Below are 25,906 nucleotides of genomic sequence, written 5' to 3'. Positions count from 1 at the left end.
GGACCCTGCACCGCCGGAGCCCGGGCGGGGAAGTGCCCGCCCGGCGGCTGGGGTCCGGAGGCAAGGGGGCTGCCTGAAGCCCATAGCGCTCGGGCAGCTCGGCTCTTAAACAGAGCCGAAGAGTCAGGGGAGGAGCAGAGCCGCCATTTTCCCGGACATGTTCGGCTTTTTGGCAATTCCCCCCGGACGGGGGTTTGAGTGCCGAAAAGCCGGACATGTCCGGGAAAAAGAGGACGTATGGTAACCCTATGCAGTGCTCTACCGTAAAGTTTCACTTTAATGATTCTTTTCAAAGAAAAAAGTCCCCCCCCCAAGTTTCTAAAGGAATTGAGAAAACCCACTAATAAAATGAAAGAATATATAAGAAGTTAATACAACCCTTATGGAAATATTCTATAAAATGTAATAGAAGATTACCTTCTATACATATTTTTAATCATCTAATAGAATTTAATTCATCATAGCTATGCTTTTGAATTCTATAGTATTATTAAAAAACTCTACAAAATTCTGTATGTTTTTAGAGTAATTTCTATAGAACCCTAATACATTTCCTAGAACACAATTCTTTTCATCTTGTTAATTTCTATCAGATTTTTGCATAAGGGAATTTTGCCTCATTTACAGCCAGGGACAAAAAATCATTCTGTCTTATTTAGCAGTCCTTACACCTGCAAGCTCATGAGACAACACTTTTGGTTCCCTAATGGTAGGTGTTAATTTGTATTCAAACATGTAACAGACCATCTGATAAGCATTTCCTAAAACTACAAACTGCTACCTCTGGGTGAACAGAAATAAATTCTGTGACCTAGGTGTCACAGCCTAAAATGGTAATTTACAACCATGTTTTGAAGTACAGTTAAGTATCCAGAAGAAGCATGAATATAATGGAAATCATAAGCCCAAGTATAAAACTCTGTAAGGCCCTATAGCATCTGAAGAGGATATGAACGGCTTCAAAGATGATAAACTGATACTATGAGAAATACAATACAGAGCAATAGAAATTTGATCTCACTCACCCCACCTAAAATTTCTCCAAATGTTTAACAGACCATAGGATTTTTTTCTTTGTATATTAAAGGTTGCTGAATGAACAAGCAATAAAAGCAAAGTAATATACATCTCTCTCAATACATATTTATAAATCACTATTAAGCGGATACACAAAATAGGCCAAATTAGGCCTATTAATCTCACATGTGTGTAAATCCACAGAATTTGAATCTCTAAACTCTGGGGAAACTAAAATTAGTATCATGGCATCATTCATCACTGTTCTAACTCCACTGACTTTTATGAAATGACACCTATTATTAATTTGTTTCAATGTCTTTAACAGTCAAATTCTAGTAAGAGAAATGGCAATATTAAAAAGGACACCTTCTTACACAGTATTTCTGTTCTTCATGCATCTTTGAATCATATCTGCTTACTTGATCAGCAAAAACAATTTTTGAATTACTGTTGGTACCAAAGAGTCAATATGGCCATGGAAGACAGAACTACATTTTATTCTGCCTTATAGATCAGCACCAAGTTAAAATAACATAAGCAACATTGGCTGAATGTTTATTAGGCCAAGTCCACACTATATAAACTATAGGGGCATGCAGCCTCCAATGACAGAAGGGGTGTTTCCACCTCCCCAAGCAATGGTAACTAGATAAACGGAAGCATTCTTCCATTTACTTACTGTGTCTACACTGGGGGCTATATCAGCATAGCTACAGCGCTCAGGAGGATGGATTTTTCACACCCCTGACTGCTGTAGCTATTTTGACCTAAATGTTAAGTGTAGACTAGACCTTTGTGATGATGATGTAAGAAACAAAAACTTGATTTTTAAATTCTAGGCTGAATTGCAGCAGGCTGGCTGCACACACACATACTGTTGATTTCTAAACTAATCAAATTAATATTAAATTCTCGTTGATAGAGCAAATATGGAACCTCCATGATATATATCAATATAAACTATTCTTTTGCAATAATTTGTTAGTGAGCTCCTCAAGCTTATATATATATATGTGTGTGTGTATATACACACACACACACACACAAAATCTAGTTAAATCCTAGTTTACAACACTCACAAATTCCACTAACGGTGAAGTTGTAGTCAGAAAAGTGATTCTGTTAAATATATAATATGTAGATATATTTTGTGATATCATAGACTTCTCTCTTCTGTGTTCTGAAGGTTTCCATTAAGCTTAGAATCTGAAGATGACAGTACTGATAAGAGTATGTGGTTGAAATTATACCACTTTTTTTGGCTATAATTTCTCTTTAAGTGCAATTGTTAGTGTTGTGAATTGTGATTTAGCAAAATGTTTTTCAGAAGTTTGAACTATTAGCAGATTCTCTAGCAAAAAAAAAGTGTTTTATTTCAAAACTGACATTGACACTTAAGATTTTAAACTTTTAAAACATTTTATTAAATTTGTATGCAATGCAGCGTCTTCACACTTGCAAAGACATCACAGGAAATAAGACAGAACAACCTATAAATAACGAGAGGATTAAATTTTATATTTAAAAAGTACAGTTTACATTATAAAAATAATCAGATCCATTTGTAATCTTTGCCCTTTCTGCTAAAGGGTATAATTTCAAGAGTCACAGTATTTTCTGTGGACTTCAGATTCTAACATTAATGGAATTCTTTATAACACTGACACTTTATAGCACAATATCGTATTGTGAATGTATTCCCTTAAAAGCCTTATTGGCTAAGGTTTCACACAAAGCTGCGGTGTCACCCTCTTGACCTCTTCTGAGAATAAGGAAGATCCACAAGGGACTTTCCAAGTCTGTGTGACAGCTAGATCACCAGATTTATCTGCAAGAATGCAACCCCACAATCTCAAGGTGGGAGGGCTTTGTCTGGACTGGCAGCAAAAAAAAAAAAAAAAAAAAAAAGACAGTAGTTCCTTTAAGAGTCCCCACTCCCTTTGGAGTTCAGGGGGATGAGAGAAGAAGCAGAAGACATCACCTGAGCTGGTGGAGAGGCCAATGGCACTCAGGTAAACCACTGCTCCCTGCGCACCTTGGGGAGGGTATATAAAACCTGCCACTCAAGCCTGATCCCCCTCTCAAAGGAAAAGGAGATACTGCTATGTAGAGTTTATAGAGCAATGTCAGTCTGGCTGACACTGAACTCCATATTTTTTTTTAAACCCAACGCTCCCAACTCGCAGGTGTGGATCCCATCAGGATGACCGAATGTGAGAATCATTTTGCTAGCACAGAGGTGTGGCCACACTGCCGAAGTGGGGAAAGGAGGGCAATCAATGCAGAGGCAGGAAGGGACAAAGAAGAGTAGGAGTTGGATGAAGAAGGGCAGGAGCAACAATGTACGTGGCCATAATGGCCCTGATCCTGCTTTCACTGAAGTCACTGGCAAAACTCTCATTGACTTCAACGGTGTGAGATCAAGTCCTATATTACTGATAGCTCAAGACCAAAAGTTTTGCCAGACCATCTCATCTATTTGTTTCCTTACTACTCTGCTTGCATCTAGCATAATTCTTCAATTGAACAGGAATATTGCTGTTACAATTAAAGGATGCCTCTTCCCTGGTGACAGACCAACATCACTACCATTTCAATTGCTTCCTGCTCCCAGCGGTTTAAGATTCATACTTAGAAAGAAACATACTTAAAACAAACTTGAGTTTTCACCTTTTAACCTGACTAAGCAGATTCCCTCTTTAAATAGGAGGAAATCCAGGATTTGGTTAAACTCCTCAGACACTTCAGATTCCTGCAGTTTGTGCAATGGAACTGCCACCCTTTTTAGCAGAGGACACAATGATATTAATCTCTTATGGTTTTCAACTTGGTAGGAGTTTCAAATTAGGTACAGAACGAAGGCATGCACAAGAGGTTAATGAGGTTGACAAATGGCAATTTGTACAAGATCTTAAAATAATGCATTTAAATGTCATAGGTTTATAACCTAAAGTAAATCTTCTCTGTCAGTTTTAATTAGATGGCCCACCTCCCCCAGACAACTACTACTTTAAAAAGGGACCTTCCAGAGAAAGTTTACATCCATTTAACCTCTGTTAATTCTTCCTAACTAGGACTGGCCACATTTGCAGACCATTTTCTAGCATTCCAGCTGCTATACCTTCCATATTTTTCGCAATTCATAATTTGCCTTCATATTTTTACTAATTACCAAAGCTACATGGTGTAAAACCCTTGTTTAAACATCTCACAACCTGTCTTCTCCTCTTCCAATTATATCTGATCCTGCAGTGAATTCATATTGTTTAATTTGTAACATAACAATCACTGCCATAGTCTCCCTTTAAGTGCTAATACATGCTTTAGCACACAGACATGAAGAGAGGTTGCAGATTAAAATTAGGTACAGAATTAAACTGCTTACAAACAGAAGATGAGTCCATTTGAGAATCCTGATAATCAGCTGCAGCCAGCTGTAAACCTTGGGTTTCAAATAGCCACTCTGCTTTCCAAAATGTCAGTCCTACCAGAAGCAATTATTTATTGCAGATAGTTACCATTTTTTGGTAATGATATTCATACACATATGATGAAAAAATACTAGGTAAAGACTATTCTAATCACTGCCACTAACATTGATCAGAAGTCTCTAAAAATGTTTTAATTCTTTATTTTTCATTGTGTAAGAAGAAACATAATGTATTTGACTTCATAACAATGATTATGGCCACTGAATGCATTTGGCAAGACAACAACTAACCTAACTATTCTCAGGATGTTTTACCAAGAAGCTAATAGAGTGATATTAGCCTGCTTTGGAACACATTTCAGATACAAATGCCTCCTTCTCCTGTATCACACAAATGGACATGCAAACTAAGGCTCAAGCCTACTCTCAGGCAGGAATCACAGCATACCTTGTAAAATCAGTTAGTTCAGTTTTGCCTCCAAACACAATGCCTGAGTATACACACTGTAAGGCATGCACACAGATCTAAAAACACAATCAACTTTTAAAATAGATTAGCATTTCTGGTTTATGAGAGTTTCCACTGGTGCAGTAGGCCAGGTCTCTCTTTTCCTTTCTGATTCCCCTCCTCCAACATGCTATAAAAACTCCAGGGCCCAGCAGGGAGGAGGGGGCTCTCGAGGCTCCAGGCCGGGGGGGTGGCCTCAGGCATAGGCGTAGTTTGACTTCTATTTTGGGGTGGCAGGGGCCGGCAGGGCATGGGCCAGCTCCATACATTGGGGTCCGGGGACCGAGTGCCACCTTCACCCCCAACTCACCTCAACAATTCACACAGCCTGTCTGGGTTGGGGGCGGGGGGGCGGCATGCAACCAAAAATTATAATTCAAAGGGGGAGGCAGCTCAGCTCAAAAAGTTTGAAAACAGCTCAAGGTGCAGGGAGGGGGTAGCTAGGGGCTGTGTGCAGGCAGAGGGTTAGCTCATGATGCAGGGGGAGGGATAGCTGGGAGCTGTGTGCGGGCAGGGTGTAGCTCAGGGTAAAGGGAGGGGATAGCTAGGGGCTGTTTAATTACAGTGTATACATACCCTCATATTGGTACAAGGGCTATATTTTCCTGATGCTCTCCATGGGGCAGAAGCCCTGAGCCCATGGGTGGAGTTGGGGAGACGGGGCATTTCCCCTTCAAACTGCAGTGCTTTACCCAGAGCAAGGCAGTCCTGGGGCAGCTCACACAACCCTTACCTCCTTCTCTCCTCCTGCCCCCAAGGCCCACTCCCAGGCTAGGTCGGAGGTGGGAAGCTGGAGTGGGGCAGTGCGGGGCAGCTGCTGCTCTGGCTGGTGCCATGGAGCAGGCAACCGCTGCATTCCCCCATCAGCTGCTGCTGGTGGTGCCCAGGGTTGCAGCTGCTCCTCATCTCACAGCCCCCTTTGACTGCTCGACCATTGTGCCAGCCAGAGTAACCACAGTTGATGTTGTAGCAACAGACATCATGTAGTGAAGTTCCCAGATCTGGCTCAATCCTGCAAATCCACAGATCTCTAGGGTGACCCTGCGGGCAGTGACAGTTAAGATTGGGGCATGCACCCATTCTTGCATCAATGGAGAGTTTGAGAGAACAGGATAATGGAGTGTTTTGTAAATCCTGGCTACATCGGAAGAACATGCAAGGCTGCTTTGAATAGAATGAGCGACAGAAGGAAGGCCAGATCTCTGTGAGATTATGATGTCTTGCACAAACTCAAACCACTTTATGTCAGGATTTGGTGCTGACAGCACATATGGAATGCCTTTAGCTGCTCCAAATCTGCCTGTAAGAGGGTCCAGGTTTCTGACCTGTTTAGCAATACAGGTAGTACACAGGTTTGATCGATCCTGAACTACGTCTCAGTGCAAAGATGTGTTTGTGTCCATAAGCGAGACATGAACTTCATGCAGAGGCAGCAAAAACTATTAATCAAAGAATGTTCAGTCTGCTGTGACCATTTGAAGTCTGCTTGCAGCCTAGGTAGATGAACTCAAACACTCTCCACAGTACTTGACCACACCTGCGCCAGGGGTTCTGGTGTCCCAGCTCTGAGGTTTTGGACCCTGGTCTTCTGCCATAAGATGTTCAATCCCGGCATCTTGGAGACCTTGGAGGGTGGGACTGGAAATCTCTGACTTCTCCAAATGCACGGTAGCATCATCAGTGTAGTTTTGGTTGGTAAACACTTCTTGACCAACTGTGATTGCAACATGTGGACTGACAAGTTTTAATATCCGGTCGATAGCTTGACAAAACAATCCCAGGGCAAGACTGAATCTTTGCTGCACACCTGAGTTTGTGTAGAAACACAACAAAAGCTGTGAACCAGTACACACGCTCGCACTGGTATGGGTTTGAAGATCGCACACCAGATTTAGCAGAATATTTGAAACACCAGTTCATTTAAGTGTTCCTATATACGCCACATGAATCTGGTAATTAAATTTTCTATGCAGCCCTGCTAGAAGCTGGAGAGTAAGGGTAAAGTCCATTGTTGACTGCCCTGTAGTGAAACCTGATTGCTGTAGGTGACAATGTCTGTTAAGAAGCAGCTGCAGCCTACCGAGCACAATGCGAGCAAAGACCTTTCCAGGGCTCAATACAACGAGATCAACCTGTAGCTGCCACACTTAATGAGAGATTCTTTGTCCTGGTGTGACTGGGGTCCCAGTGGGGGCCAGCCGAGGTCACTCAATTAGGGTGAACTGCAAAGAATGGGGCAGACAATCCCCAAAAAGCTGGTGGATATTACAATACTTAGATTTACCAAGCCAGCATAAAATAGCTTCTTTATTACCTTACTGGTCACAACACAGGTCTTAAAAAGTGATCCAGCCTTAGGCCTCCATCCAGGTACTTAAGTCAAATATGATGAAGATTCCTGAATATCTTATTTCATCATATAAAAGAAAAGGTTCTACCAATTCCAAAGGATCGTACACATTACCTTCCAGGTTATTGAATATTCCAGATCTTACAGCCAATTCTTATTAACTAAAAGGTGAACATAGACAAGGACTGTTGATTACATTGTTGACCCTACTCATATATATATGTAAATACACAAAAACACAAACATTATCTCCCACTCTTTTGAGGGTTATTTATTTTTCAGGATGTTTAACCCTTTCTGGCCATGTGTCACAAGCTGTCACACTTAATGAGAGATTCTTTGCCCTTGTTCAGGGACACTATGATGCCATCATTCCATTCTGCTGGTTCTTTGCCTGACGACCTCACTTTTGAATACAGCTGATGCAGGCCGATGCTCATTGATTCCAAGGCATCTTTGAGCAGTTTGGGTGGAATACCATCAGGTCCAGTGACATATCCATTCCATAACTTTTGAGTGGCCTTTCATACTACTTAGAGTGACAGAGGATCAGTGTTTGTCCCTGGATCTTCAGCTGTGCAGTTTGCCAGGTCACGTAGCTCTACACAGTCATCAGCAGGTCCATGGTTCAGTATGCCTTTATAATGTGTTTTCCATCTGTCCAGGACCTCATCTGTCAATAAGCTGGGAGAGCTGTCTGGTTTCATAATGAGGATGTTAGAAGGCTGTTTATGGCTGCCAGCCAGACACGCGATAGCTCTGTCAGCAGGATGCAGATTGTTGTACTTTAGGCTATCCTCTGCTTCATCAGCCAGGGAGTTGATGTAGCTGTAAGATTTCACAGTCATGTTTTGCCACAGCCCAGAAAATGCGTTTCAGCCATTTACATTCTTGGACATCTCCCTGCTTGCATGCATCTGCCTTTTTTGCTCATATATTAAAGTCCTCTTCAGAAAGCCGAGGCTTCTTGCCCAACCATTTGACGCCGATTGTTCCAGAGGCAGCATGATATAGTGTTATATATACCACTCTAGGTGATCTCCCTGTCATCCGAGAGGATACCAAGGTTACCTATCTGATCCTTGATGGCCTGTGTGTATTGCAGGACTACAACAGGATCCTCAGAAAGATGCTGGACTTTGTACTCTTGGTGAACATCTGGCTTGTGAGAAGTCGGAAGAGCCAGCGAGAGCTGAGTGACAACTAGTCTATCTATGGTCTGAGTTTGCTGGTGCTTCTGCAGTTCCAAAGACCCGGTGAGATTTCACTGTGGAGCCATTTCTGACAAGCATGTGGTCCATTTCTATATCCACTGTTTGGAATCCAGATCCAGTGATGGTTTTTAAGGCGCCTAAACCAGGAGCCCATAACAGAAAGCCCTTGGCAGCACAAAATGTCAAAAGCTGGGTGGTGATGTCATTTGGGGAACCCAAACCAAAGGGACCTTTCACATCCCAGTTTGATCGCAGCCAGTCATAGCATTGAAATCTCTGAGCACCAGCAGTGTGCCATGAGGCAGAGTTGATTGGATTTTTGCTGGAAAATGTGTCCTTTTCCACAGGTGATGTGTCTTCTGAATGAGACACAAGATGGCAATGCCTGAGTACAAGGTAAATAAACTGTCCAGTGCTGATAGAGGAGCAACTGTTCAAGAGATTTTGGTATGACAAAGAGTCCTTTATCTCCATGAGGAAATGAAAAAGAACATGGAGAGTCAGGCACGGCCTAGTTATGTATTATGCAGTTGTATTCATGCAATGCCAAGCTACCTTAGTACTTGCAGCTACATGATCATTCCACAGAACAAATGGACTACCATTGATAATAGCCAATCCTCCTCCTTTTGAGACTTGCGAGAATTGGTGGCATTCAGCATCTCTCTGGGAGCAATGGACACTTCAAAGGATTGGACTGATGCTCTCACAATTTGAAACCTAGCACACCTGACTAAAGCTGTAAGATTTAAAGCTCAAGGAAAAAACCTGTTAGGAAAAGGTGCAAACTCTACTGTACATCAGGTCAACATAGTTCCATTATCAGAATGCAGGTCTGTCCTATATGCAAATATACATCAGCTATTGATGCATAGCAGAAACAAATTTGGATGAGAAATTGAAGAGCAGTCTAATGAATTCACAATCACAAAATCTGAAAATACAGGGAAGTTGGAAATGCCACAGCTGTCACTTTAATTTGCCATGTACATTGTTGGTTTCCAACCAAAATAAATGTACTGTAGAAACAAAAGTCTTAAATGCGTCTCTCCTCCCCCTCCCCCCATCCTCTTTCTACGTCTCATCTGTCAAAGCTAGAAGCACTAACCACAGACATATTTTGCCCCAAAGGAGAACAACAACAACTTTAGGTGCACTTAGCAGAAACTTTTAGGTACTGCTATGATTTACTGCCTATCTGTCAATTTGCATAACATTACCAATAGATATTATGTTTTTGTTTTCATTGTTTGTATTTTCTGAAGCTCAGCAGAACCTAATTACCTAGAAGGAAAGGATTTCATATTAGCACAAAGTGTGCATTTGGCTGAAATTAACAATACATTAACTGTAAATCATTATTTTGTAAAACTTAATTCCTTCAAGATCATTATTGCTCATTCAACAACATTTGGGGCTGTTTCAAATAGTATTAAAACACCACCACCACCTTTGTCCCTCCTCTGAGATGTGGTTTCCTTCATTCTACACTACATGTATTCAAACATTTTCAGGCAAAATAAATTCTCCAACCATAAATATTAGATCTAAAACTTGAGCCAAACCATACATTTAAAATGCTGTACCATATTGCAAGCACCTTTGTGTCTCAGAAATCCATCGAAAATAACTAACAGGCAGGCATTACAGAATTGTGTACTCTTAAAACATGACAGTAAAATCAAGCACTCTTCTTAAATAGTACATACTATTTCAATATTTTACTTTCCCCTCTCTCTTTAATATATTAAGCACTCGAATTAAACATTGCCCTGCTTTATCAATGCTTTTGTGAAAAATTTCACAAAGATGAAAATATGCATTGCAAACACTTGGCAACATGACAAAGTACTGGCTGAACTATAAAGGGACATCAGCTCTCATTTACTAGCCAGTTGCCAAGGCTGTGGGAAGAAGGGGATCGGGGGAAGAGGCTGTATTTTATTTGCTATTCAAACTTAATTAGAACCACAAATTTATATTTCAAACTATCAAAACAATAGTGATGTAAAGATGAAAAGTAAAAAAAAAAAAACCAGAAAACTGAAGAATTTTTAAAGTTGGGAACTGATTTTCTCTTAGAAATAAATGTCCTTTTATCAAGCTGTAAATAGCTCCTTCGAGTAGAAGCATGCACAATTCAATTTTTAAAGTAGGAAAGACAGTTTTGTCATTTTGGTGTCTTGTCTGTAGCTTTAATGCTCAATCCTCCCATAAAAAGCTCAGACACTATGGTGATGGAACAAGAGAGAGTTTGTAGTCATGACTTCAACGGCACTACTCACAGTGTGTAAAGTTAACCACATAGATGTCTTTTCAGGAATGGAGCTTAAGAAGACAAACAATATTATCAAGGATGGAGAAGGATATAATCAAAATAGATACCATGTTTATGTATAGCATATTTGTTTACATACGTTATGCATATTGTGGGTTTTTAAAAAATAGATAAATAAATGCACAGCAATTATTCCTGACTGCCCCGAGCTTTAACCTTTCCTGTAGGTATCACAGAAAGAAGGGGTCTTGAGGAGGGATTTAAAAAAAAAAAAAAAGGCTAGTGGCTCTGCAGATCAGTTCATGAAGGGTGTTTCACATGTAGTGGGTAGCATGGAAGAAGACAAACATGACTGAGGAAAAGGGTTGTAACATCATTGGTAGAACAAAGGGGTTCAGTGGTGAGATAAGAGACACCACTGGTTAAACGGGGGGCGGGGGGGACACGGGGACCTGTAAAGGGTCTTGAAAGGGAAGAAAAGTTTGAACTTGATACAGTGAATAAGGGGGAGCCAAGAGAGAGATTTGAGGCTGGAAGTGAAGTGCTTAGAACAATAAGAAAAAGGAAGATCTTAGTAGTTGCATTTTGAATGGAGTGGACGGGTGCAATGCGAGTTTCAGGGAGGTTAGAGAGGAAGAGGTGGTATGCACCAAGATGGAAGATTTATCACTTTTTTTGACATACCACTGTAAATATCTTACAGAAAGCTATAAAACTATTCTACTTGTTGCTCCCTGAAGTCTCATGATAGAGGAAAAGCTGTCTAGTTAATCCGAAAGATCTGAAAGGTGAGGGCTGAGGGCTTCCCCAGAAGACCTCCAAGAAAATTGGTTGCATGACACAAAACTTCCCCCTCCTGAATACTTCAAAAAGATAGGGAATGGTAGTGCTCAGTGCCTATCTGAGGGTAAATCTACACTACAGCTAGAAGGGTGCTTCCCAGCTCAGGTAAACACACGTTCTAGCTCTGCTCGAGCTAGGGCACTAACAATAGCAATATAGCTGGGGCTAGCATGGGCTACAGCTCTGACTAGCCCTCTGAATACAAACCCACCTGGACCCCCTGGGGACGTAATAAGATGGCTAGCCCAAGCTGCTGCCTGCGCTACACCTGGCTACACTGAGAAGTATTTTTAGCATGCTAGCTCAAGCCAAGCTAGTGCATATCTGCGTACCTGAGCTGAGAAACACGCTCCCACCTGCAGGATAGTTGTAACTTGAGAAAGGTCTGCTGAGTTCCCAGCTACTATAGCTCATGGGGAGTGGTAGATAATACAGGGACACGGTGCCCAGGTGCCAGTCACTTCAGCTACCTGGCGAAAAGGAGCACCCTCTTCTCACAGGCAGCAGTAGCTAACTCTGCCTCCTTGTATATGTATATGTACGAGCACACACAGAGACATGTACACTCACCCCTAAAGAATTTGCTAGCTCAAAATATGGAAGGAGAAGGGACTGCTGCCTACCCTTAGAGATTTTATGATCATGACACCAGAACAAAAAAGAGCATTCTACGTACTTCATATCAATGTTTGACTCTGCAACATAGGGCTTACTGGGGAAAACCAGAGCAAGATGGGGATCATGGGAAACTGATCTGGGGATAGAATATCCTCTACAGGCATGGAGATAATGCACAAGCATGAAACAAACAATTTTTAATTTTCTGCACAGAAAATATCTTGTGCCCAAAATAGAGCACTAAGTAAATCAAAGGAACTCAATATACTGATACACACAACCTCTGGCATATGACATGGGCATGTAAGATAGTACTGGATTCAGAAAATTATTGCTTCCAAGATCTGACAGAAGCCTCTGTTTAAAAAAAAAAAAAAAAAAAAATCAGAGATAACAGACACTTTTCAAAAGAAATGTATGGCTAAGCAAGGAGTGAACAGATTTGACAGGGTAGAAGAAGAAAAACTTTTTAAAATTAATTTAACTTTTTTAAAATATAAAGTTTTCTTTATCAATACCAAGTAGATTACAGCTGGAGGAAGGTGGATGGGTCTCTTTCTCTAAGCAGAGGAGGAGGTAAAAGGAAGTTTGGGGGAGATTCAGGTGGATGGAAACAGGACATTCAGCAGAGTGGGTAGATTGGGAGTGAGCAGGCCACAAAGCAGCATTGCTTTCATGACTCTCTCCCTGTGAATGATCAGAGTACTGTGATAAGGAGTAGCAAGATACAGATACAGTAGAAACTGTAAGAAGCCCAAGAAAAATGAAAAAAGTAATTAAAAGACAAAGAAATGCAGGAGTTCACCCACTTAGATATTTTAAAGTTATTTAAAGAAATATTTAAACACAGAATAAATTTGCAAGCTCACCATCAAGTGAATGCATTACAGCCCCAGATCTGTTAGTTTCTCCAGTTCTCTATTTATCCCCTCTCTTGCCTGTTTGGCATACACCTCTGTCATGCTGGCATTACTACTTGGCTGTGGTGTGAGAGACTCCCAAGTGCAAGTCTGACCTTTCATCTTTTGTTCTTCTGCGAATGTCTTGAGTTTCCACTAATAAATTTATATGGCCCTTAGTGGGAGTCCTTTTTTATTTCACACAACATACACAAAAGGATCACAGAGCCATTCTCTTACCCTGAACTAGAAGACACTCCCACAAGAAGAGTTTCAGTTGGAGAATCAGGAGAGTTTTCTTATACAGTGACAAACAACGTTTTACATTAAAGGAAAAGGGTAACATTATTTAAAAGCTTTGGGCCCAGCCATTGTACAATAGTTCTGTACCACTCTGGTGGCAAAAAGCTGTCAGATTGCTGACTTAACCTGCCAATGGAGATTTCCCCTCTATACAGGGATCCTTAGGATTTCCTCTCTACAGAGGTCCCCCCTGGGGACCTACTAGGATGGATAGCCCAAGCTGCTGCCAGCGCTTCACCTGCCAGCTCCCACCCTTCTCCCCTCTCACTCTGGCACTTCGCTGGCTGCCAGAACAACCGCAGGGGCTGTAGGAAGCCAATGTAGGTTAGAGCAACCTTGAGGCACCAGGGAACCAAACTGGCAGTGAACTAGACCTGAGTCAACTAGAGGATTAGGAGGGCACACACACCACCTTTGTATCTCCCTCTGTCCCCCTGAGCTGCCCTGACAGCTCCTCTGCCGCAGCTGAGGATGTGGCCCTTTGATGCTAAATTAATCTTCTCCTAACAGAAAAAATGGAATTATTAGTTATTGTATGCATTTATGTGCCACTGAGACATCTCACTTCATAGAAAGCCGGACCTTGAAATTTTCAGCCAATAGAGCCCTCTGGGCTGTTGGAAAACCTTGCAATTTTTATATTTAGAGAGGGTCTACAGTGCTTTTATAAATTAGCCCAGTAGCAGCTAGATGGCATATTTTTAAAAACAGCAAAATAGGTCAAATATGAATATGGAAACAAAATGCTCTTTGGTGAATAAAAAAGCACCCTATAATATTATTCATTATCAGGCCTTAGTCCTGTTTACACATCTTTTCTCTCACTTTGTGCTCTAGACTCCCACACAAGTGTAAATGTACGGTAAAGGCCACTAAATAAACATTACGTGTACATTTTTGTAATATTTGTAAAGAACTTTGTGAGAATTCATTGTTACTGACTGACAGCACATTTATTGGCCTCAGAATGTCTTGTGTGCTGTCTGAGGTATGGTTTGCTGGAAAGTGACCCACTGGTCTGAGTATTGAGACATACGGAACCAGTGAGTCTACAAATCATGCTGACTTTCTCCAGTACCTCTTCACTATCTTTACTACAGACTAGTCAAAACAACCACCATTCATCTGCACTCTCAGCCCTAACTTTGAGGGTTCAGACAAATCATCTAAACCACTCCAGTTCTGTTTTTAAAACCCAAACTCCATGTGGTAAGATAGTTGATGCCAAAATCATTTCTGATTTTTGCCAGGTCCTTAAACAATGGTATTTGGTCATTCAGTTCCTTTAGACTGATTTGAAAATCCCATCCTAAATACATTTGCAAAGGGGGCAATTGTACAGTAGTTAAATAATAAAATCCCCACAGAAATGATACTTCAGTTGAACATTCAGGGTATAAGCTCTATCTTTGCAACAAAACAAAACAAAAATTGCAAAAAAACCCTATCGGTTTGATGTTATATTTCAAAAGTACTGCAGCTAAAGGCTGCCATAAATATGCCAGGGTATTTAACAAGACTGAAACTATTAAATAAGGCTTTTGATGGGACCATGATGTATTTTTCCCTTAAGTAATTCAATCTAATGTGTATTTAATGCAAGACAAGTGTTGCCTATAGCTGTGATAAATAAATATGAAAGGATTAAAAAAAGTTTATTCGTTTGGAGAAGCTAACTGTTACTGCCTGTGCTTCAGAAAGGACTTCTTTAACTTCTGGTTAAAGAAAAACTAGTTGGAGTGAAGACAGCCATGGGCTGTGCTTTTACCAAAAGGAAAATGTAATTTCATTAAATTTAAATAGAACTAGATACCCACCACACCTTTCTATAGGCTCAAACTGAACAATTTTTGGAGTGAGTGTGCTCAGCACTGTATAAGACCCAAATAAAAATGACCCTGTCTCAAGGTTCTTGCAATCTAAGGACCAAATCATACAAACACACATTAATGGGCATAAAAGTGCTGCCTAAATTGAGCAGTCCCATTAATAGTAATGGGACTATGGATGGCAAAAAATGCATTCCCGCTAGTAAGCATTTACAAGCCATTCCTTAAAAGACAGAAAAAGAGAATACAAGATACACTGAGACCCAGAGGAGTTATTAACTTTGAATTTTAAATATTTGGATTAAAAAAAATTCTCCCTGTCTTCCTTGGCTTCCTTCTCTGTACCTTATTTCTGGGTGATCTCATCTACTGTCACAGTTTCCACTATAACCTCTACACTGTTGGCTCACAAATATCCCTCTCTCCATCCTCTGCATTTTTTAATGTCTCTCCAACATACCACTCTGGATGGCCAGCTGCCAGCTCAACCTCAACAGGGCAAAACTAATCTCAGTATGTCCACTCTCCCCCCTTCTCCTTCACACCAATGCTGGTGAAGTCACCACCATCTTCACCTTCTCTCAAGCTGGAATTTTCAGTATCACATTTGATTCCTTTCTTTCCTTCTCCCCAGACATCAAGGCTATCACAAAATATCCCATCCATTGGCAACATTCTGAGAATCCAACCTACCATTAGCACCTTGTAATCTCCTTTTCTCTGGCCCACCTGGTCCCCCTATCATTACACTCCAATCCACCCAACACATAGCAGGTAAAATTATATATGAATATTTTTGCCCAACGGAGACTTCATTCCCTTCTGTGAATTGTTCCACTGATTTCCCCTTGCCCAGTGCACTGAGTGTAAACTTATGCTTGATTTCAAGGCAATGAACAACACTGCCCAAGGCTAACTCTTGGATCTTGTCTCTAATTAGGACCTCAGGTTTTTTAGCACATATTTTAACAATTTTTCCACGGTCTCTCACTGAAATATCCATATATTCTAATGCATTTCATCAGGACTTGAAACTGCATCTGTTTTCCCTCCAAAAGTCCTCATTAATATACAGTATACCAATATATTCATTTTGTCTATCTTAACTCCACAAAATTAATATAAACTTTTTATAATTGTAGTCTAGGTTGAGAATTATCATATAATAATCCATAAGGTTCTAGGCATGACTTATTACACCATAATTATAAATATCAATTCGTATGGGTTGATTATATTGTATCTAAAAGGACAGAAAGAAAGTGTGCTTCAAAAGTAACTCTAATAATTAAAGGCCTTAGCTAGCCTGAAGTATACCCTTCAAGCCAGTCAAACTGGAAGTCCAGTGATATTGTCTGCACAGTTATTCTAGTTGTTTACAGTTTGTTTTTGAAATCTCCAGGACAATCAAAACCTTTCGCACAGAAGCTAAGTAACACGCGTATGCAACTGGAGAAAAGGAGGTTTAGGAGAATGCACGTGAACTAAGCTCCTGTGCTCTACGACTGTCTTTCCTGGAACTGTTTCATAGCAGTTCCCAAATCTGTGTCTGTAAACCCCTTAGGTGGATTCAAGTCCTGGACAGTCTATAGGCCATGTACAAACATTTTATATAGTTGCTGGGTTTTGGGGAACGAATGTGATGCAAGAAAATTTCCCCTATAACTATTCCAGGGGGAAGGAATACAAGTGGAGTCTCCTCACAGCCCTGGTAGCCTTTTCTTTTTTAAGAAGATAGAAACAGGAGCAATCTTAAACCTGATGGACATTCTTGTCCTTCATGCTGAGCCCTGAAATGGCTACCAAACAAGGAAGAACCTATCTTTGGACTATATGGCTCTTTACAGATGCTTCTCCAACTGATATCTAATATGCATTACATGACTCCAAATTTTAGAGAATGCATCCAGCAATAATCCATTTTAGCCAGCCAGGGCTGAATCAGTGATTCTGCCCCGGGAAGGTGTGGTCATAGGCAGTCACATAATATTCAACATATCCAGCTCTTCACGATTACAAGATATGGTTGTTGTTTTTCCTCCTTTTCCAGTACTCTCCTATGTCCAGCCACTACAGATGGTGACCAACAGTTATTTTTAAGTAACTCTTCAGAATATCTGCAACTAGATAGACAGAAGCACCCACACAGCCTGTTTGGGCTAGCAGCCATCGAGGCCATTTGTCTCCTGGATATAGCCCTTAAGGTCATGGAATCTTCAGTAGGTACTGCTCAAAGATACACGACTAAAGCGGCTCTGTTGATTACTATTACTACAAATATAAATACATGCAATTTCACCCTATGACATTTCCCCCCCACCTCACTCTTAACAAAGGGATTCTACTATGTGAATTAACAGTACACACCATTACATTGTGGTCCATAAAATTCACCATTCGGTAACAAATGTCCAGCTATCCTTAGACTGTAAACAATAAAGTAAGGTAATACATGATCAAATACACACACACACACACACACACTGGTCCTCCTTCATCATCTTCCATATACATGCTTTATAAATATTAATGAATTAATCCTCACAATATTCCCATGAGATAAGAAAGGGGAGGTTTAGTTATCTTCTCGCCCACAGTTTATGCTGCTTATTTCTGAAGTAGAACAGTGTTTTAGTATTGAACAATTTAGGACAGGAAGAAAAAAAATATCCTATCCAATTGAAACAGAATTGAACTGCAGGAGAATATAAAGTGGGAAGATTATAATTACCCTATTTCAGTTTGACGAGGACAATGGAGTTAACACCCTTGTTTTTATGAAAAGCGCACTTAGGGTTATTACTAACCAAGATCAGGGCCATGGTTTTACCTCATATTGAAAAGGCAGCACCTCCAGCAGCACAGCACCACCATACTAAGGCATTGATAAAATCAACACAGTGAAAAAAGTGTGTCACCTATTTATGGTGTAAACTATGTTCAAATAACAAGCTATCACTTTAAATTATAAGGGTTTTCCTGCTCCTGCTTGTAGGCTAGGGGGCTCTGAAGGAATCCGTGGGATCTGGCTTCTCTTGGTCAGTCTACAAATAACCAGTTTAGTGTAAGGTAGGTTGAGTTGTGCCTCTCTGCTTTAGGGTGCAACCTACTAAGTCTCTCTGTGTTTGGATTTTTGCGTCAGGGTTCTGAATTCTCAGCCATAAAGCAGTGTTACACGGCAACCTTCCAGCAAGAGCGTTTTATGTTTTTATCTAACTTCTCTGTATGTATATGCCATGAATGTAACATTATTGCATCACAAACATCACTTCCTGCAGCATTTAAGTGTTCCTTAGAGCTCTTCCCTTCAATCACTGGCCCAGCCCAAGTCTGTTTAGCTTGTGAGATCTGGTGGGAGTCACAGAACACAGGTGACATGATGGATGCAGATAGCCATAAACCCTGAAAAATTATCTGCCCCTTGTGATTCTACCAAAGATTTGTTACAGGTAGTTCATTCCTCTTTCATATCTCCACTCCTTTTGAACTAAATATATTAGCAGCATATGGTCTTATGTTATTGCACTTTTATCAGCTAGGAAGTGGGCCAAGACTATCTGAATTTTAATTTCACAGGCATTTCTTGAAAATTTTTTACACCTCCTCTCCCTGGGTGGAGTTCTGTTTTGCTTTGTTTTAATAAAGCATATTCCAGACTGGATTTATGGACCACAGGAAACTATGTTTCACACACAAGACATACAGATCCTTGTAGATGGATGTTTGTTTGATTCACATTTATACTACTAAGGCTTATCAGCCCTGCAGTGCCCTGTATCAGATTAACCAGACATGGCCATGGCTAATATTTTGGGGGTTCTTTAAGTCCAGCCAGTGGCAGACATTTCTTTCTAGGTTTGTTTTTACTATTCCCAATGTAGCATATAAAAAAGTGAAGAAGAATTAAAGACTAGACCATCTGGAAAGCACCTGTTACAATTCGTGTGATGCCATTTGCACTAATATACTTTCAAACCAACAGCAACACCTCTGAGTAGTGAAGGTAGTTGCACAGAAATTCTCAAAACAATATGGGATACCTAGCCAAAAACTATGCTTTATTCAGAAGGTGTCTAGAATTTTAGGAACATCTTTCTTTGGTCTCCTTAAGTTACCTAGACTCCATAAAGACACCCCCCCCCCCCAAATTAAAACCCTTCTACAAAGCACAAGCCTGTGAATTAAAAAACAAAAACAAAACACCACAGCAAATTGCCTATAAATACAGGTATAACCAAAAATCACACCTGAAATGTTTTCTTTTCCTCCCAAAGGCACAATACTTGTATAATGCATGCTCAGGGAATCAATTTGTATCACCATATGTATTCAGGGGGAAAAAAGCAATATATGGTTGAATGACTAATACTAGTTCTTGGCTAGCCAAGCTGGAGAGCTTTTCCCCACAATAAACACCTCACTCAAACACTGCATGAATCACCTTAATGGCAGGTGCATCCACACTGTCTGCATATAGGCAATGATTATAATACCACAAGGAATGCAAGTTTGATATATTTATCCTGAATTCCAGGGTCACCCCAGCTGCAAAAAGGGAGATGGGGGGAGTGTTTACTGCTCCTGTTCTTACCTTGTGTGATGGACCAAAGCACTGCAGTTGGTTCTAGCGAATCCAAATGCTTTTTCCATAGGCACTCTGAGAAAAAAAACACTCATTCACTAAAGTAATGGGTCCACTGAATCAACACGAGTGCAATTCCTTGCCCTCCCCCAAATTGAACAAGAATGCATGATAATAAGATGTATCTAAAATATTTGCCAAATATGAATGTTTTAATTTTTAAAAGTAAAGCAATTCAGATCAGTTATACACAAATCTCTACAGCACTGCCTGTTTATTTCATTTTTTATTAAGAAACCATGATAAATCTTGCAAGACTCTCTAGGTCCTTCTGTTTTGTAAATTGGTTGTTTTAAGAATAAGAAGAAAAGGGATTGATTTCTTCAAACAAAACTGGATATGTGTGGTGCACTATTTGTTTTTCTCTCATTATGACAGTGGCCCCTTTTCAAGATCGTGTGTACTGCAGCAGTGATATAGCTGCTGGCCTATCTCCTAACTGGGATGGAAGGGGATGGCTCATTGGTTAGGGCACTAGTCTGAGACTGGGGGGAGACCCAGTTTCAATTCTCTACTCTGACACAGACCTCCTGTGTGACCTCAGGTAAATCTCTTCACATCTCAGTTTCCTGGGGGAGGATAAATAGATTAAAGACTGACATGCTCAGATAATGGGGGCCATGTACCTAAATTAGACAGACTGTTGGCCAGGATGCCACATACAAGATCAGCCCTCACAATGAATGGCCTGGAAGCCACACAAATTGGCCTAGGAAAAAAAGTGAGGCTTCTCACTCCTGTTCTGCCTGAGATAACACAGCTGCTGAAGATTCACCTGGATCCTTCTTCATTAAAAAGAGGTGTCACTGCTAGTCTCCAATTGAACTACCTTCACTGGGAGATCTGCCAAGCACACATTGCAGCTGCAAGGTTTCCTAGCCTTGGATATACTGCCAGGTGGGTGTAGCAGGTTCTCTAAGACTGTCCAGGTTTTGAAGGACAAACCCAGCATCCCAGATAGTTTCAGTGAACCCCAGAATTTTTTCCAGGTTTCACTAGAAATGGACACAGAAAAACAAAAATAAAGTCATCTAATCTATTTACAGCTCTCAAGCTGAGCTGAGTGAAATACAAACATCATAAATGGTGAAAAGTAAATTAGGTATCAACATTTCACTCAACTGGATTGCTTCAAGAGTGGAACTCTACAGATGGAAAAATGCTATATGTCCAATAGAAGAGCTAATCATTACCATGATGAGTTAATATGAGCTTCATGTTGCTGACAGCAATTAAGCTAGTGTGACATGGAGGGGAGCCTTCTCTTGAAAGCTTTCTCCTGCCAGCACCACTTTCTCTCACCTACCACTCAAATAAAAGTAGCATCCAGAAACATGCTAGTAGGGATAGGGGTTTCAGAAAAGGAACACGTCTGAGCTCTATACAGCATATACTAGGAGATATCCATTAAGTTCTTCGCATACTGCTTGGATGGTAGGAAAGTCCTCCAAATTTATCTTGAAAGAACAAAGACTTCCAGTTACTTTTCAGAATTATGAAGGTGGTGGTGAAGGGAAAGAAAAGTGCCCAGGTCAAAAGTAGCTAAGGTGGATAATGATGGAGTTCTGTGTATTATTTTTATACATATCCTATGCATCTCAGTTTACCATAGATATATATAGATATATATATATTATCCTGCCTGGCTTCACAGAGTTTAATTAAAGGAGGCTGTTGGGGAGGGGGAGGCAAAGAGCAAATGAAACAATGACAGGCTCCATAAGCAGGGCCGGCTCCAGGCACCAGCGAAGGAAGCAGGTGCCTGGAGCGGCCAATAGAAAGGGGCGGCACTCCGTCCGTTATTGGGGCAGCACGTCCTTCACTCCCTCTCTTCCTCTTCAGCGGCACTTTGGCGGCAACTCAATCCGGTTTTTCTTTTTTTTTCTTTTTTTTTTCTTCGCCTCTTGGGGCGGCAAAAGAGCTGGAGCTGGCCTTTTCCATTAGGAAACAATGAGGGGAAGGATAGGGCCCTGCCTGTTTCCGTCCAGGATGGCAAGATTTTCTCTTCACAGGGCCTGAGCATAGACAGGCCATTTGTACCATTTTAAGCCAGACAGTCCTGTTTTCCAAAGGTTGAGAAATCTCTTCTTTCCTCTTTGGCCCTTTTCAAAGTGGGTCACTGCTCAAGCGGTCTCCAGGCCAACTACACCAGCCGCTGCTCAAGCGCTCCCCAGGGCCAGCCGCACCGGCCACTGCTCAGGGAGCTGGCCTTGGGACTGCCCGAGCAGTGGCCGGTGTGGCTAGCCCAGGTTACTGCCTGAGCAGTGGTCCCTGGGGTGGCTGGAGTAGCCATTGTTGTTGGCCCTGGCAGCGGTCTTGGGGCAGCCGGAGCAGCAGCTACTCCAGCTGCCCCCAAAAGCTGGTGCCACTGGCCATGCCCCCCCCCCCGAATATCCCCCCAGCAGCAACCCCCTGGCTTCCTCTCAGCAGCGGCCTCCCCAAGATTTATTCAGGGGGTATTTATAGTATAAGTCATGGACAGGTCACGGGCTGTGACTTTTTGTTTATTGCCCATGAATTGTCTATGACTTTTACTAAAAATACCCGTGACTAAATTGTAGCCTTAATCATAACCTAAAGAATTGCCTTTTCTTCTATCTCTCTCAGTACTTATACCTCATCACTATACCAGAGCACCTAGGGTTGAAAGGGTAGTTATGTCCTTATGGCCAGTCAGTCAGTAGCCTTTCTGCTAAGACTGCCAACAAAGATCCCAATTCGTGCCAATTCTGGTGGTGGTTTTTGTGATGCAGATACTTAGGTGGGATCCATGAAGGGAATTAGGTATTGCAATGCTGAGCATCGTGGCGCCTAAAACTTTTAGGCACCTAGACAATAACAGGTACAACACTGCAATCCACAAAGCCTGACTTTGGCACCTAGGCTCCTGTACGACGACAGGGAAAAGAGAGGTACCTCAGACTGCAATGCACAAATCCAACACGCTAGGTAGGGAACCATCTAAGCTAGCCAAAGGGAAATGCCGACATGGGTGTGTCCTAAGCCCTGCCCTCTCACAGAGATAGGTGCCTAACTCTGCTTACGATCCACAAACTGAGGGAAATTAGGCATTCAGCTGCCTGAGGCCTTGTCTACACTATGATGGGAGATCAGTCTAAGTTACGCCACTTCAGTTACGTGAATAATGTAGCCGATGTTGACGTACTTAGATCTACCTACCGTGGGGTCCACACTACGCTATGTCGACGGGAAACCTTCTCCCGTCGACTCCCCGTGTGCTACTCAGGTGGAGTACAGGAGTTGACGGGAGAGTGATCTGTGGTCGATCGCTGCGCGTTGATCCCCCAGTAAGTGTAGACAAGCCCTGTGTTGTGTGCAGGGCCTGAAACAAAACAGGGTGGTGAGAAGGACGTTTTCCCTTGTAACCTTTAGTCTAGTGGTGCAAGCGTTCTCAAACTTCATTGCACAGCAAGCCCCTTCTGACAAGAAAGTTACTACATGAGCCCGGGTTGGGGCAGAGCCCGAGCACCGCCGTCCTGATTGGGGGTGGAGCTCAGGTTTCAGCTTCAGCCAGGGGTCCCAGCAAGTCTAATTTTGGGTCCTGACCTACAGTTTGAGAACCGCTAGTCTAGTGGATAGGTTACTTATCCAGCATGTCAGAGACCCCCATATCAAGTCCCCCTTCCTCCTGAGGGGGGGAAAAAGGTATTTGAACAGGGATTGGACACCTCTCAGGTGAATGCTCTAACCCAGTGGTTCTCAACCAGCAGAACCCCTGAGGGTACAAAGAGGTCTTCCAGTGGGTACATCAAGTGACCTAGATATTCACCTAGTTTTACAACAGGCTACATAAAAAGCACTAGCGAAGTCAGTACAAACTAAAATTTCATACAGATGATGACTTGTTTATACTGCTCTATATACTATACACTGAAATGTAAGTACAGTATTTATATTACAAATGATTTATTTTATATGGTAAAAATGAGAACATAAGCAATTTTTCAGTAATAGTGTGCTGTGACACTTCTGAATTTTTATGTCTGATTTTGTAAGTAAGTAGTTTTTAGGTGAAACTTGGGGGTACGCAAGACAAATCAGACTCCTGAAAGGGGTACAGTAGTCTGGAAAGGTTGAGAACCACTCCTCTAACCACTGGGCTATGGAATATTCTGATGTGGGACTTCCTCAATCTCTCCTAGAGAAGCTGCTCCACCATAATTAAATATTAATTGAGCCAGAAACAGTTAGAATGACTCTATAGCCTAGCAGTTAGGGCACTCACCTGACACGTGGCAGATCCCTGTTCAAATCCCTACTCTCCATTAGGAGGAAGGGGGCACTCGTGGGTCCTGGGTGAGTACCCTGTTCACAAGGCTAAAGGTTATGAGGGAGATGGTGGTCCTGCTGCTGCCAGATTTTGAATAGGATTCACTCTGGTAGGCAGCCCCTGAGCATGCCTATGGGGTTAGTACCCCACATGTGACTTGGGTGGCTGAATGCCTATCTTCCCCCAGTTTGTGAATTGCTCTGGGGCTCAGGTGGAAGATAGGTGTCCAAGCACACAGAGGGAGGAAGCAGTGCATATGCTCATTGGCAGAAACAAAAGCACCTATGGAACTTTTGCTTCGAAATCTTAGGCACTGAGTGAGTTTAGGTGCCTAGACAGCAGCCAAGCAGGAACTCTGTGGATTGCTGTGGTGCCAAAAAGCAGGACTCAGGCACCTAAGTACCTCTGTAAATCACATCCTTATTCATTAAGAACTGGATTGACAGAACCAATTCATTTCACTAAGTTCAACAATAGCCTTCATATGATAACATTTTGTAAAAAGCAACTTGGACAAGAACAGAACCAGTGATCTAGAAATGGAAAGGTCTATGTTGGGGTACCAATCCCTACAAGTCCTCCACTGCTCTTCTCCTCTCTTCTCCTCACAGACACATTTCTCATCCACTCTTCTGCTTGTTCATTCCCCCTTTTCCTTAGATCTTCCTAATCTCACCTTGACTTCTATCTCTTTCTGTGAGTCTGAACAGGTAGCAGCACAGTCATAATTTCCAAGAAACCTGAGGTGCAGATCATCTAGGAAAGGAGGAAGCAACACAGTATGAAGGGGAACAGACAGGACAGAGGAGTATTTGTTCTGCAGATACTCATCTCCTCCCATACACACACTTTGACCTTTGGGTAGAAATTAATTAAGAAAATCCCTTATTGCTATAATTTATCTGCCTTGAGTTATAAATTCACTCTTCCATGTGATACAAGCAAAGAAGCAGCACTTTGTCAGTCATAAACCAAAAGCAAGGTTCTTTACAGCAAGACAGACTCAATTCAGGACAATGTAATGGTAAAAATTAAACATTTGTCCCTTTCCAATATGCTCCATTTCCAGTAAATGACAAAGTGACCCTGGGAAGTTGTTTTAATTGAGGAAATGCAGAAGAGGCAATGAGGGGTAGGGAGTGAGTGAGAGTGTGAGTGTGAGTGAGAGAGAGAGAGAGAATTTTCTTCTCCCCATCATCGTTTTGGTGACTTGTCATGGAAGACTGCCATTTGACCTGGAATGGAAGTGTGTGATGGCTGGTTGTCATGTAATTATCAAACCATATTATGTCATGCAAGCACATTTGTAATTTAAACTCTGTCCAGGGCCGGCTCCAGGCACCAGCCCACCAAGCTTGTGCTTGGGGCGGCACCTGGAGGGGGGCGGCGCGGCGCTCCGGCCCCCGGGGAGAGCGGGGCCACGGCCGGGCTCGCCGCCCTCCCCCCGGCGTTCTGGCCGTCCTCCCCCCCGGCGCCCTCCCCCCGGCCGCCGGGGGGGGGAGAGCGGCGAGCCCCTGCTGGGGCTCGCCGCCCTCTCGCCACCCTGCCCCCTGCGCTCTGGCCGCCGGGGGGAGAGCGGGCTTGCTGCCCTGCCCCCCGCGCTCTGGCCGCCGGGGGGAGAGCGGAGCCCCCGCTGGGGCTCGCCCCCCTCCTCCCAGGGCTCCGGCCGCCCTCCCCCCCC

The sequence above is a fragment of the Terrapene carolina genome, unplaced genomic scaffold (assembly GCF_002925995.2).
Source record: "Terrapene carolina triunguis isolate 2854851 unplaced genomic scaffold, T_m_triunguis-2.0 Scaffold112, whole genome shotgun sequence".
Classification (NCBI taxonomy): domain Eukaryota; kingdom Metazoa; phylum Chordata; order Testudines; family Emydidae; genus Terrapene; species Terrapene triunguis.
Note: the sequence above shows the minus strand (reverse complement) of the source record.